Raw genomic sequence first — 10,064 nt, 5'->3', positions numbered from 1 at the left:
GGCACCAGAAGGGTTTGGGGAACAACTTTAGTTTGTTTCCCCTAGTGCCCCCTGGCATAACAAGAAATAATGGCCACAAGTTGTTGGAGAGTAGATTTAGATTAGACATCCATAAGAACTACTTCACAGTCAGGTCAGCTAGGATCTGGAACCAACTTTCAAGGGAAGTGGTGCTGGCTCCTACCCTGGGGGTCTTTAAGAACAGGCTTGATGCCTACCTAGCTGGAGTCATTTGAGCCCAGTTTTTCTCCTACCCAGGCGGGGTTCAGACATGAAGATCTACAAGGTTCCTTCTTACCCTACTTCTATGATTCTATGAGGTTGCACCGGCTTTCCCATCAATGTCTGTTCCCATCCTATTTTTTATGATTTTATAATCTAACCATGTAAATTGTTGGAGACCACTAGGGAAAAGTTTGAGGCCCTTCAAAATGTATAGCTGATTGTTTTTTAAAAAACCATTTTTAAATGAACTGTTACATTTGACACTGAATGAAGAAAAATGATCATGGTACTAGGATTCATTTGTAAATACCAGTATTTTCATTTTTATTTTAATGGAAAGGGACATCAGTATACAGCAATTAAATCTTCTTTTTACAGATTTATTATTATAAAACCTGATAGTGGGTGCAAATCTTTAGGCAGCTAAGCAATATTTTCTATGAATAAAGATGAAATTAAAAGACAAGAATAATGTTTGATCTCATTTTTTATGTCCTACTATTAATCATTATTAGGGAGAAACTAGTGCACTTTAAATGGGTCATATATACTTTGAAATATTGAATTAATCTGTTAGGTCTTGAGAAATGAATCCTTCATTACAAGAGTTCTCTAAGCTCCTATAACCTCTATACAAGCAATGAAACTAACTAACATTTTCTTCTGAAGTATGTATACCATGCAATCTTTAAGATTGTCACAGCTGAGAACATGGTTATTATATGACTTCTACATCTGCACCAACCTGGTACTACTCAAAAGTATCTCTATTAAATAACTTCAATCAAATTTGATGCATGTCCAAAAAATCATATTACTTTCATCAAGAAGGGAATGACAGCAAGGTACTAATATATTTTTTAAAATTTACTAGTGTTACAAAAAGGAAAGATGGCAGAACATAAAACAGTGTATTAGAAGTGGAATTCAAGCATATTTAAACTTCCACAATCTCTTTTTACACTCCAGGCAAAGAACATAAGAGCACCAACAGGGCATACAATGGATAAAAGTCAAGATTAATTTCTGTTTAAAAGAAAAATCTAGAAGAAAAAGATCTGATCCCAAGCCAAAATCAGGAACAAACACTGGCAAAATCATGGCATCACCAAGTGCAAAAGTGCAGTGAAGACCTTCTTCACTGTGATAGATAAGAATGGAAGTAACTAAAAAAGGTTTGGAACAGATGTATGCTAAACTCTCACTGGCTTTCAGAGAAAAACCTATTTAAGGATTCACAGGTAGCATCCTGAGCATAGCAGGTTCTCTCCCTACAGATTCTATCCACTCTAATGACAATCACAGTTCATTGCAGGTGTAAATGAAAGTTTTTCCCATGTGATATACAGACCGTGTACAGAAAGTCAGTGCTACACCTAGCATTGAAGATGAACTTTCCATCTTATGCTGCTTCAATTTACAGAATGCTTCACTGTGGGCTTCAGCCACATTACATTTATCTTAGTGCAAGAACAGAACATATGATGTAACTAGGCTACAGAGGCCATTTTTAACCAAGACACTCCCAGTCACTTTCACTATTAAGTTTTTGCTTTTCCTCACAATGCCCCAACAATGATAAAATTTAGGATCTATATTTTCACCAATGATAACTGTAACAGTGGGCCTGCTCAGGGCCGATCTTTGCGCGGCCCGCCCACCTGTTCTTGGGCTCACCACTCCTTGATCTTAATAGTTAATTGATGTAATTAAGCAGGAGGTTGCCCATTTTCTGCCCTGATGCTAGGGGGTGCTATCTGCAGCTCCCTACACCGCAGCCTAAGCCTCACAGATGACATCATGATGTTCTCATATGCGCCAGTCCCACACGATGGGCCCCAGAATCCTACTGTAGGACCCCACCTGGGTTCCTCCCTTCAGGTGGACTCTGCCAACGTCATGCCGGGTCACATATCTCCCTGCAACCAGTTCCCCTTCGGGTGTGTTCCCCTCACTGAGACCTTCGGCCCTAGTCCTGACCCATTCCCAGGCCAGTCAGGACCCCAGGCCCCTGGCTCTTGGGCGTCCCTCTCAGTGGATTCCCTAGCCCTTCTGACCCTCCTGGTCCTGGCCCCCACCTAGGCCAGTCAGGAGAAGCTCTGACAGGCCTCAATGCATGACCCTTACTCTTTCCTCAGGGTCCCCCTCTCTGGGGATGAAACTCAGCAGCCCTCTGGCCAGGCAATGTTGTTACCTGCCTCTAGCAGCCAAACTGTGCTGTTTATACGGGCAGCCCTGAATCTAAAATGGCTGCCCTCATTAGGCATTTGGCGACTGCCAGCTCCAGGGCCTTAAAAGTGGCAGGCACACAATCACAAACAGTAAAAAATGCATTCTCTTAGTTGATGCTCTTGCTGTCATTCCTTGCATGTGGGGTACTTTTACCTTCCATTTTGCAAAGGAAACATTATCCTGATAACACTTCTGAAGTTTGTAAGAAATCCATAGCATTGCAAACTGCTTGACTATAGTTATTTCTGTATCATGCAGACATGCTCAACTGCTTTTTTCTATTCATCTCACACTGAAAATATTTGATTAGATGTGTTAGTGGCTGAAAACATAGGAAAGCAGTGGGAATTATTTCTTGTTGAAATAACCTAACAAACACTAAATTAGGTCTGGTCTACATGCTGTTACAGCACTGTTTGAAAACCATTAGTTTTGGGTTTTTTAATGAAATGCAGAATGGCTTTATTATACTTGACCATGCATATATAATATAGGAGATATGCAGCTGTATAGCTACACAGACACACACATATATATACAAAGCATGTAGTAGTGTGCTTATATGAAAAAAATATGGAAATATTTATTCAACCAAAATAACAACAGATTGCTTCATGTGCATATTCCAGTAGGGTTGGCAGCCTTGTGACATCTTCACAATGTGATGTTTATCTTGGCAGCTTAATTCACAGATCTTACTGTACTCACTATTCCTGTATTGCAAGTGAAAAAATATATATACATACCCACCTATATTTATTATTAACAAATTTCAGCTAATTGTTCCTTGATAGATATTTTTAACTGTTGCATTGAATTATTCTACTGGTCTGAACATCCACTAGAATGTACTAAAATTGGTAGTAGTTAACTGGGTTCAAGTTAATGATTTGTGGCTAAGAAGTCAATTTAGAATTTGTAGTGCCACTGAATTACCAATATTGCAGAAGTTTTAATAGCTCAAGAAATATTATCCTTGGTCCATTTGTATCCATTGGCAAAGAAGACACATTTAATTAAATTACTTATCTCCCACATTCATAGAGAGAAAGAGATAAATAGATAGACATGGTTTCCAAATTATTTCTCTTAAAAAAACCTTAAAGACCAGATTGCTTAAAGAAGGTCTTTCTTATGAAGAACTGCCAAAGAAAGTTTTTGTGATTAGTGCAAGGCCACAGTAATGTATTAGTTGTCAGATCTGTAGATACTTCAGTACCAGAACCCTGTAAAGGTCACAGTTTCTTGGTTAATAAACTAAAAAATGTCATCAGTCCACAGTAGCCTTGAAATCACTCACAATGTCAGAAGTTCATTTACTATACTTCTTAACAGATGATCCAACAATTTACCTTGAACAGTATTCTAAATCATTCCTCAAACATTACCATCTATACCCCATATTGATGACACCAAAGGGAGTTCAATGTTTGTTTGAGGTTATAGTGAAATGGACTAAAACAGCTGTTATATCACATCTGGCCAGTTTCATGTTTTGCATAATGGTACTGATTTCTGTTAAGTTACACCAGGGGTCAATTTGAACCTTGAAGCACTAGTGATTATTTTAGTCAAGTATAGGAAAATAAGTTGTGATTACATGGTGGGAAACTGTCTTGGAAGGCAGCGACTCAGAGGAAGATTTAGGGTTGGCAATGGTATACAGAGCTCATAGAGTGTCTGGGACAGGGGGATAGCAGCAAGGGTATGCTGGGATGGGGGAACCACAATTCTGCTAACTCCACTCACCCTCCCACCCATCCAGATAATACACTGTTTAGTGCAGCACTCTGCCCAGCTCCTGTTATTGGGCAAAGAAAGTGTGGGGTTTGCCCTTCTTTGTCACTGTAAAGGCTTGGGGTTGGGGTAAAGGAGCACCATTCCACTTGCTCCACTTGCACTCTACCTCCCAGATGCACTGCTTGGTGCAGTGCTGTGCTGCCCAGTGTAGCACAGCACTGTGCCATCAAGGGCAACACAGGGACAAAAATTCCCAGCAGCAGGAATCCTGGCACTTTCACAGTCAATGCCTGGGGCAGGTGCCCTCCTCATAGTTCCCTAGTTATGCTACTAGGGGTTATTATCCATCTCAGCACACCCTGGTACAATATTGTGGTCAAAAGAACTAATGCGGCCCTTCGATGCACAAAAAGGCACATACAAGTAGGAAAGTGCTCTTGTCTCTGTGTAAAGCATCTGTAAAACTGTGAAGTCAGAACAATGTGGAAAGAAAGAATTCAGAGAAGGCCACAAAAATGATCCTGGCATGTAAAGCTTGTTTAGGAAGCCAATATATTTATCTTATGAAAAAAATGTCTAAGAAAGGAGGGGTAGATGATCATTATCTTTATTCCATTTGTATGTGGAAAAATATTTGACAGTTGCCCATAACAAGATCCAATGGTTGGAAACTGACATTAGACAAATTCAATCTTGAAATAAGATACAATTTCCTATCCAGAATGGTCATTACTACGTCTTGCCAGGGGTGGTGGCAGACCTGTCATTTTCAAGGCAAGACTGTGTAGCTTTCTGAAACATATGGTGAAATTCAGCTTATGGGGAAAAAAAATCTTTGACTTGAGTACACTAGGTTAGCAAGACATCAAAGGGGAGTTCCTATTCATCCTCTTAACGGGTTACAAGGAGAACAGGATTGTTTGCATTGACCTCATCATGCTCATAACATTAATAGCCCTCTATTTAATCAATACTTATAAATGCTTCTTGGCTTCAGCTATCAGATATCAGGAGAGCTTTTCTCCAAATATATAATTACGCATTCCATCATCAATGCCCCTCCCTTCCTCAGATTCTGAAGCATCAAGTATTGACCATGGATCCTCTAAGGCATATTGCTCAAATGCTTAGGGTCAGACTGACTATGTATTTGGGGGTGAAAAATAATTTTTTCCCAGTTCAGATTGACAAGAAACTGGTTTCTTGTTGCTTTGTTCTGCAGCAGGGATCAGGAGCTAGCAGCTGGGATTGTATATCTTATCCAAAAAACAATCCCGCCAATACCAGGGTCATCAGCATAGTTGGAGTTCTGATAATTTGTATTTTCTATCCGTATTCCAGTTGTTTGAGAACTAAAACATTTGTTGTTTAGGTGACTGTCACAGGCCAACTGGGCACTGTGAGTGTATCAGCCACTGGACTGTTTGGTTTGGAATTGAGGAGGCGGAATTGGGAGTCAAGCAAAGACAAGTTTCACTTATAAAAGTAAAAGTAAATTTTACTTATAGCAGCAAGATAGCAGCAAAAATATATTTTAGCAGCAAAATATGGTTTACACGTATAACAGTTAACGGAAAGGTTAATTTAATAAACAGATAATGCAACACTAAAAGTTAAGAGTTGGCAGTGATAGTAACAAGAGACAGACAAATTGACAAAGAGTTCCCACTTGGTTGGCAACTTATCAATAGTCCCTCAGTGCCAGGTACATGCTAAGTTGATCCAGCGAAGTCGGGCATCCCTGATCGACGCTGTCGGAGGGAGCACCGGGGAAGGTCACTTAGTCAGGATCTGGTCCTTGCTCACACTGGGAGTCTGGAGTCCGGGCTTGGAACAGCAATGACCATTCTGCTCCATCCTTTCTACTGGTCACCGGACGTGCATATTCTTTTATATCTTTCCCTATGCTAATCTGTTGGTTTCAGAGCCACTCACAACCTTACTGTACAGCTGTTACCCTATGGGATTAAAAGGTGTTAGAAATTATCATAATAGGTTACTGCCTAAACTTGGGTTTACTCAATAAGCAAATCACACCACATCACTTTGGGGTCTGAGATTAGCATTTTTTCTGCCTAAGTTCAACCAACTTGGTTACTTCCTCTTTGGAATTTTTTGGAATGTCTTAATTATATCTTGTGGTCAGGTTTGTCATTTGTACTGACCTTTAAGCAAGAACCATTAGGTCAGCTAAAGTTTTCAGTTCTGTTTTCTAGTTCTACTTCTTGGGGACCATGTTAGTCTTATGATTGGTACAGACAGTTAATTTTAACATTGCGGTTATACTTATGACAGACAGGGTACATTTTGCACGTTACAATCTTGCAAGCTTTGCCTTAGCTAATATGAGCTGTTATGTCAACTGCCAGATGCTCCCAAGAAGCAGGTATTATTTGCTATAATTTGCTCATTAACCCCTCTGGTTCTGGCCATCACAGGTGATGCATGATAGACCTGGATGATCTAAAACCCAATTCCATCCTTAATTTCCACAGAACAGTTTTCTGGCTTCCTAAAGTCACAGGATCCTGTCATATGTCTTCTTCTGCCACAGAACTCCTACCCCTATCTTGTGAGCTGATGTGGAGCCAGATGACCCGGTCCAGCAATGGAGGCTCGGAGGTGCACTGCCTCCAGGGGCACTCTGTCATTATCCTCAGTCTTTCTGCAGATCCCCTGGTGACCTCTCCTGGAACCCCAGGGATCTGTGGAACATGGTTTCAAAACCACTGCCCCAGAAACATGAAGTTGTGAAAATAACTGTGGTGGGAATGTGTTCAGAAGAGTTTTCTGAAAACATTATGTTTTCTTTAAGCGTTAATGGGATTTCTCAGTATGAATTTTGGTTTGTGCCCCAACAAATCTGAAAGCAAAATTTATGCGAGACAATCATGAGTTGCATCGATCATCCAAAAGATTTAAATGCTTTTGATGTGAAGCCATAAGTTTAATAAATTCACACCATGGAATTCTATGGCCATGTTCAGATGAGAGCAGATATTTGTTTCCTCAGGGACAAGAAGAAGCAGCACCCCTTGTGATACTGCTACTTGTCCTAGGGGAACACTCATGCTATGTGTGGTTTGCTGCATGGCAGGTTACCCCAGGTGATGTAGGGGAGGCTGGAGCTAGCAACTGTACTGGCCCTTCAGGGAGCTGCAGCCATAGTGCTCCTGAAGCTGGGATCCTGGCCAGCAGCTGGAGTGTGGCTCTGGCTGGCTAGGCTCTGATTGTGGGCGGTGCACGCTGCTGCCACATGCACCACCCTGTTATTTTCTGTTGTGCTTTTTTTACTCCAGGATCTCCCAGGTCATACCCCCACACACTACAAAATAGCAGCAAGGGGATGCCTGTATGTGTGGTGTGTGGTGCCACAGATGGGTCTGCAGCGCCACATACTGCATGTCTGTGCTTGTCTGGATGCAGCCTATAAATGCAGTTTCCTCAATAACAAATTGGCATTGATATGGGAAAAACCAGGGTATCAGCAAAAATTTGTAAAGCTGTCTGTTTTGGATATAGTCACTAATTTCCTGAACATTTATGCTTTTTTGGTAGGTGATGGGTTTTGCAAAAAAATGCTCATTTGCTGGAACTTAAGATTTTTCTTTTTTTCACATGAATATAGCAGTTTGAAATAAACTGTCACTAGAATATTTCTTCACAGACTACCTGAAAATTTTGGTAAAGGTAATGGAGACCAATCAGCCAAGAACGCAGTAGTTATGTCATTCAGTTTTAACAGGAGGGCTGCAAAGTTTCTGATCTGACTCACACAGACAAGAACCCTGAATCTCTATCTCTGAAGACTCAAGAGAATGCTCTATCCCTTTGGATACTAACAGTTCCCCAGTTTCTGTTGTGCAAACTGGGGTATTTGAAACTTCAAAAATGTGTGGGGGAAAGGGAACCTATATATTGCCCAGAGTGGCTTGTATGTTCCTGAAAAAAACCTGTGTATAGAGGGAAACCAAAATATTTAAAAAGTACAAAAGTGAGGATGGGTCCATTGCATGCCAACAAGCACTATTTTTCTATGGTGCAGGTTTCTCTGCTCCAGACCTGCCAGGAAGATCTTGATTTTGACCATAAGCATTGAAATCTCGTACATGGAGCCAATCCTCAGATAATTGTTCACAGAACTGTCAGAAGAGCTTCAATGGGTTTTTGCTTTAATAGGATGAGTGAAATGAAGTTTTTCTGGATGTAAAAGGAATATAAACTATGAAAGGAGGAAGGAAGAAAGGAAAGGAACATAACAAAAGGAAAAAGGAACATTAGAATATGAAAGGGATGATCAGAGAAAAAGTTTCAGAAATTGAGGGGAGAAAATTCCTGGGAACTCCTGGAGTGATATATACTGGGTCAAAACCAAGTCTATGTGGAGGGTTTAAGTATGATGTAAAGGATAGAAAGATTTGGTGCTAGCTCCCTGTGTATAAGGAATCTTGGAGGAACAAGCTGAATGGAGCAGCTTGCAGTTTGCACTGTGCACTGGAGGGCACAATAACACCATGCACTTTCCTCCTGCTGGGGGTTTTCCTTTCCCATAAAATGACAATTGTGTCTTAATGGCAGACTGTTCCATTATTAAAAGCAAGGGAAATAGAAAACAGCATACCACATTAAGGATGCCACTGAAAAAAAATTTAAAAATTGAAAAATAGTAATTACTCTGTGTGCATGTGTGTGCACATGTATCTATAGTATAGATGTATAGTATACATTAGATTGTATGTGTGTAAATGTGTGTATACAAATGTACACAGCATTTATTAGTACTTTGCTCATTGAGGAAAGAATATGTACATGGTTATAAAGAATTGTAATGACACATCAGTGATGAGAGGAAGGTTGAAGTATTTTTTTGTTGTTGGGATGACTTGTAATATTTGAGTGCTGTTGGTGTTCATGTCAGATCTTGACAAGACCCTCTGATTAAGACGGGATGATTCTGACATTTTAAAACTAATTGCTGCACAGATAAAAATGTTCCTGCCAACGCACAGGGGAAATACAAAAACAAAAAAACCTCACACCAAGCCTGTGTGACTACAAGAACTGTGGATTCAGTCATTCTGCTCCAAGAGTAAGATTTCAAAAGCATAAGTGAAGTAATGTTTTAAGGTAAATGTACCTGTAATCAGCAATCCACAGAGGTTCACAAAGTATTTGCTATCCTTCTATTTTGAATTGTCTTGATTCTTCTTTTTTAATCCTCTTGTGCATTTGAACAGATTTTCTTGAGAATAATTAAACAAAGCAAGGCTGATTCTTAACATCTTGTTTCCTTTGCATACTGATGATAAACACTGAATAATTAATTAGCTAAATGAAGTCGTAAACCAGCATGTTGGTAAATGCAGAGGTTGGTTTGTAGTCAAGAGGAGATGGGTTCTCAGAGTGATGGTGGCTTACCTGTTTCACCATGTGATCTGATCTAAAATGTGTTGACTTCATTGAGAATCTTTAGCTTCATAGTTTTATAGTTGGTTGGGTTGGAAGGGACCTGAGCAGATCATCAAGTCTGATGCCCTGCCATGGCAGGAAACAGTACTGGGGTCAAACAATCCCAGCAAGGGTTCATCTAGCCTTCTCTTAAAGACCCCCAGGATAAGAACCAGTACCACTTTGCTTGGAAGTTAGTTCCAGATCCTAGCCACCCTGACAGTGAAGTAGCGTCTCCTGATGTCTAGTTTCAATCAATCCTCTGCCAGCTTGTGACCATTATTTCTTGTCACTCCTGGTAGTGCTCGCGGGAACAGGGACTCCCCCAATGCCTGCTGGTCCCCTCCCACTAGTTTGTAACAGGCCACTAGATCCCCCCTCAGCCTTCTCTTGTGGAGGCTGAACAGGTTCAGGTCCCG

Source organism: Crocodylus porosus, unplaced genomic scaffold, assembly GCF_001723895.1.
Source record: "Crocodylus porosus isolate Cpor-Errol unplaced genomic scaffold, CroPor_comp1, whole genome shotgun sequence".
Taxonomy (NCBI): domain Eukaryota; kingdom Metazoa; phylum Chordata; order Crocodylia; family Crocodylidae; genus Crocodylus; species Crocodylus porosus.
Note: the sequence above shows the minus strand (reverse complement) of the source record.